Source organism: Tetrao urogallus (assembly GCF_951394365.1).
Source record: "Tetrao urogallus genome assembly, chromosome: 24".
In the NCBI taxonomy this organism is placed as follows: Eukaryota; Metazoa; Chordata; class Aves; order Galliformes; family Phasianidae; genus Tetrao; species Tetrao urogallus.
The window spans coordinates 873,040-878,938 of NC_136837.1; positions in this window are offsets into that span (position 1 = coordinate 873,040).

The window sequence follows — 5,899 nt, forward strand, 5'->3', positions numbered from 1 at the left end:
TGTGTCCCTACCAGAGGGCTGATGGTGGGGTGTGCAGGCTGAGGTCATCACCTCAGACCCCTGCCTATGGGAAGTGAAACCCAAACCGTTCTCTTCCTCATCTTTGTCCCAGTGCAGAACTGTTGCTCCCAGAACAATCCCTTCAAATTTTCCCTGTAAATCCAAATTTCCCTGTAAATCCAAATTTCCCTGTAAGTCGAAATCCCTTCAAATTTTCCCTGTAGATCCAGAATATTTCAGTACACAGAGTTGCCATCCTTTCCCATACTGTGGTCTCCTGTCTTTTTCCTAATCTTCTGGGAAAGCCGAGTCCATCACCTCCTGAGTGGCAGGGCTTTGCAGGCACAGTGACCACCTCTTTGACACACTTCTTTCTTCTGCCAAGGTTTTCCAAAAGCAGAGCAGCCGCTGGTGGCTTTGGGAGAAGCCAGGCAGAGCTGGGAGCAAACAGAGCAGGAATGCCTGGAGAAGGCTGAGGTCAGTCTGGAAGGGAAAAACCCGATTGGTGCCCTGATGTGGGAGCTGGGAGCCACTGTGGTGCTCTGTGCTCATTGCTTGTTGTCATCTGGTCAGAGGGGGTCAGGCTGTGCGCCACCTCCTCCAGCAAGTCAGGGCCAGTGTGCTGAAAGCTGCACAGTGCCAGCAGCACCGATCTGTTTAGATAAAGCTGTTCATTTCTGCAGAAACAGCAGCGCCTTTCAGTGAGGTTTTGTATTAGATGAGCCTGGTTTTAAGGCTGTGCCTCTGAGCAGCCTGGCTCTGCACTCCCTGCCTCAGTTTCCCCTCTCCACAAGGGGTTATGTGCCACCTCCTGCTCCCTACAGCCCTGCAGGGACCAATGCCACATTCCTGAATACCCCTGATACAGAGCTGATAAGGGCTCAGGGCAGTACCAGCGCTCCAACCCCAGATGCTGCTTTTGCTCCCATCACCCAAATGTTGGTGCCAATGGGACAGGCAGAGAGAGAGAGAAAAACACAGCTTCCTCCACTCTGTCCTGGGGCAGCTTCCCACTTCCCCCCCCCCCCCCCCCCCCCCCCCCCCCCCCCACTCCCCCGAGTTCTGTCCTTGTCCTCAGCAGCCACACTGGGGGATGGGAAATCCCGAATATTGTTGGAGATCTGAGTGCAGAGGCGGATTCTTTGTTTCACGCAGTGCGAGTTTCATCGAGTTGTTTGCTCTGCTTTTTTTTTCTTTTTCTTCCTCTCCTCACTGCAGTGTGTGGGCAGGCACACGTTTTCAGTGTGTAGGAAGGCACCTGGAGTTCTATTGGGTGCCAGGTTCTCTCTGTCCCTCTCCTATCCCCTGGGAGCTCTGGGGTGTGAGGCTGATCCCCAGGCCCTCAGCAGCTCCAAGGAGTCTCTGCAGACAAGTTCCCATCCACAAACACGATCCATGGGCAGGTGAGGTGGGGGGATGGCTGGAGGCCTGAGGTCAGCAGGGATGCTTCTGGTGTCTCCAAATGGCGTTGGAGGCTTCAAGAGGCTTGGTTTCATGCTGATGATTGCAGCACAGCTCCAGCACCCCATGGCTCTCAGTGGGAGATGCTGGAGGTGCCCAGAGCTGCTCAGCTGTGTCCTCCCTCTGTCCCCAGATGCAGCACCTGCAGAGGTGGGAGCAGCCGCCACACCGCCACTGTCCTGCATCAGTGCTTCCCCTCTGCTGTGCCCAACCCGCCCAGGAGCCCCGTGCTTCGTCTTCCTCCTCTTCTTTCCTTTGTGTTCATCATTCATGTGCTCAACACGTTTCCTTTCTGCTTTCTCCCTTTCCTGTTCCTTGGAGAAGGCCTGCGTGTCTCACCACGCCCATGGCGTGGACAAGTTTGGCCTGAGTTGGTTTCAATTGAACATTTTGTGTGAATGAGCTCTTCTTGCTTCTCCCTCTTTGCTCTCAAGTTCCCTTATTAAACAGTTCTCTGCTGAATTCGTATTTCTCCTTTCTTTCTTTCCTTCCACCTTCCAGATTTTTTCATGTCTTCCACTTTCCTCTCTGTAGTTTTTAAGGTGTTTTATGGATTAATTTTTTAATTTGGGGGTTAGAAAAGGCAAAGGAGAGGTGTGATCCTTCGGCCCACGATGGTCCCCTGACTGTTAAAGGTGACAATCTTGCAGGCAGTTTTGGAGTGGGGTTGGAGGACCCCCGTAGAGGAGAAGACCCTCTGCTCTTCATCTTCTGTTTGAGCACATGGGAGAAACCATGCGAGCAGGGCTGGAGGAGCTGCTGGCAGCCCGGCTCCTGCTAATCTGGGAATTGTATGCCAGGAAGCACACACCCAGCCGACCTGCCCCAGACAAAGCCTGCCGTGTCCGCACCGGCTCTCCAGGCGTTCCCTGCACGCCTTGGGATTATTTCAGAGTTATCCCAGCATGGGTTCCCTGCCCAGACTTCCACCTGCGTTGGCTGCGGGGTTGGAGCGCATTGCTCCCGGCATGGCTCACATGCTCTCCTTCTGCAAAATGGGGCTGTGCCATCTAAACTCTCCTGGCCGACCTGAAATAACAGTGGTGAGAGGGGGATCCCCTCCCTGCTCATCGTGCAGGTGTTCACTTTGGACCCTAATGATGGCAAATTAACCAGGGCCATCATTACTTTCTCTGGGTTGAGCGGAGCTATTGCGTCAATAGAAACATCCCACATCACCTCTCTGGGTAGCAGAACTCTGCGTCCTTGATGTGTCCTTAGAAACCTTGAGCTCCAAATAAACTTCTGCGGGATTTCCTGTAGAAAAGCACTGTATAAAATGTGGGTATTCTTAGCGGTGCCCCTCTGCCAGGTCGTGTGTCACACACCAGCACCGGGCGAGGAGATGCCAGGAGGAAGGGTTTGCCTCTGCTGAGTCACTTGGGTTACACACACTGCCCTGGGAAGCAGCTGCTGTCATATGCTAAATGAGGGCTGCTAGAGCTGACCAAGTCATTTCCACAGCATTCAAGCATCCCTGGGTAGCGCAGCTCTCATCCCCATGCCATTCCCACTGTGTGGGTGGGAATTGGAGGGGTCTACACGGAGCCACGCTTGGCACTGCGTGTGGTGGTGTTGGGAGCAGGCAGGGTGCATGCTGCTCTCCTCTATGAGGGCAGAGCTGGGTCCACCGCCACGGTGAGCAGCTGCACGCTCACGTGGTGCTCCCACATCCTGCACAGCGTATTTCAAGAGGTGCTGTTTACAAACACCAACACGGTGCTAGAGCAAGTGCTGCAACCTGCACGGTGTGCAGGAGCCTCTGCAAGCCTCTCTGCTTTCCTCACGCTGATGGGAGCTGCTGCAACGCGGCGGTTCTATCGCTGCTGCAGACATGGATGTGCCATGGGAGCACTCCGGCGCTCCATCCAATTTCCTGCTCCTTCCCATGTGTCAGTGCAGCCCTGCTGTGAGCTGCGTGCTCTCACTGCTTATTCCTCAGCCCTGCTCTGCTTTGCATGGGATGCTGCACCGACACGAGGTGAATTAGGCGGCCCTGTGCCCGAAATAACTTCCCGTCTGAGGTTTCCTGGTCTCACAAAGCTGTTGTAAAGTTGAGCTAAGAACGAGAGATGCGCAGATATTCTAACGATATGAGCCAACATAATAGGATATTTTCAATGAAATATTCATCTGGATCCTCAGCCTGAGGAAGGAATGGAGCTCTGCTGGCAGCTGTGGACTCACACTAATTTATTTTTTATTACGACCCATTTGTATGATGATGGCAGCTGAGAGGTTCTAGAGATCGCCTCCAGCCTAAGATCCCATTATTTCAGGTGCTCTAAAATCACAGAGCAAGTAGACAATCTGTGCCCCAAATCTGAAACCACTAAGGATGTAGCCTGGTATTTTTCAAAAACAAAGCTGCTCCAGCATGCGCAGCGCTTCCTCTGCACGGGGCATCTGCTGAGCTCTTTCAGATGAGCCTCAAAAGTCCCCTCTCAACCACTGGAATCGCTGTGAAAGCAATTGTCATTTAACCAACAAAGAGGGCTCAGAGCCCCAGCCCAGACGGGAGAAATGTTGGAGAAACAAAGAGCCCATTTTCGAGGACATCGTCCATCTTGTGTGTCCGATGAGAGAAGTGATTCAAGCCCTGGGGGTGAGCACCCGTGGGCAGGAATTTCTCATGGGCTGAATCCTCCCCTCCCTCCTCTGGGACGGAGCAATGCCCACTTTTATATGCAGATATAATTGCTGCTTTACACGCAGACTTGAATCCCTTTGCAAATGTAGGATGTGGGGGCATCTATCCCTGCTTGCCCCAACCACAGCCCTCCCATAGGGACACGTTGGCTTTGTGCAGTGGGACACACGAACCGGGGATGTCCCAGTATGGAAAGCTGAGCTGGAGGTGCACCTGGCTGGGAAAAGGAACAAGAAGTGGCCCCATCAGAGGAACCCACGGCTGTGCTGCTCGGCTGGGCCGTTCCCTCCCAGAGCATTGGAGCATTTTGCTCACTGAGAGCCGTGATTTTGATCAGAGGAAATGTTCATTACTGGTGAGCCAAACATTTGGTGTTAAAACAAAATGCCAGATGGGAAGTGTTCTTGATCCACAATAAATAACACTCTGCTTCACCAACACAAACACGTTGTGTTCCAGTTTGAAAGTCCAATGAGGCAATCATGTCCTGCCTCTGGATGGGCTTCCAATGATCCACACGGAGCCAGCTGTGCTGCTGGGACAGCATGTTTTCAAGCCATCAGCTCCCCAGGCACTGTGTGCCCACTGTGAGCCCCACCGAGGGGCCGATGCTCTCAAAAATCGCAGCCTAGATGCTGCTATGAGCCAGGAAAGCAGGAGCTGCATTGCTGCAGTGTGTGAAACAGCTTTTGGGGCTCTCAGTGCTATATAAAACCCAATATAATGTTACCTATAATTTTTAAAGCCAGTTCCAGTCTTGCAAATAAAGCACCTCTATGGTTCCCTTTTCTTCTCGTTAGCATTTATAAACTATTGCCAGCTATTCCTCTTCCCTCTCAGCTTGCCACTGACTTGCTTTGCAGCCCCAATTGATTCACATGGAGAGGCAGCAAGCAGCCTCTCCCATCCCATATCCCACAGCTCAGTGCCTGTGGGTGACTCAGCAGCACTCAGCACAGTGTGACTAACTCTTCCCTTCTGCAAACAGGGGTGGCAGGTCTTTGTTCAGTGCGTTCCCTGCTGTTGGTGGAAGTTGCTTCTAGACTCTTTTTGACCCACCCCAGTGTGACGAGATGGATTTGGGAGTGAGCGTGGAAACGTGTCCAATAGGGCACAATTTCTGTACACCTGAACCTCCCCTTCTCTCTTTGCTGAACAAGCTTTGGGCAGGAAGAAGCTGAGAACTTCTTTGGTCCAGCAACCTCTGGATGTGGGGAGAGAGAATCCGCTCCAAGCCCTCCAAGCAATGGGTGGGGAGCCTTGACAGGGGAGTGAGCTGGTGGGGGCATTTCCTATGGGGCTGCAGGGGATGCAGTAAGTTCTTTCCTATGAGAGTGGTGAGGTGCTGGAACAGCTGCCCAGAGAGGCTGTGGATGCCCCGTCCATCCCTGGAGGTGTTCAAGGCCAGGTTGGATGGGACCCTGGGCAGCCTGGGCTGCTATGAAATGGGGAGGCTGGTGGCTCTGCATGCAGCAGGGGGGTTGGAGCTTTGTGATCCTTGAGGTCCCTTCCAACCTGCGCCATTTTGTGATTCTGTGATTCTGTGATGTGATCCAGAGTGCCTGACCCCAAACAAAGACATCATGGGTCCCAAACTGTGAGCACCCATCCTGCGGGGTCTGCTCTTTCCTAAGCAGTTTGTGCCCTTGGGATCTGCTGTACTATGGCACATGAGTTTGGGATATGAACCTGGAAATCTTCCCCACCTCTGTGCAGGTGGTCTGAGAACAGACCCTGAGCTGCAGCCATGGGAACAGTTGGGCTCCTGAGCCAGTGCAAGGTGCTCGT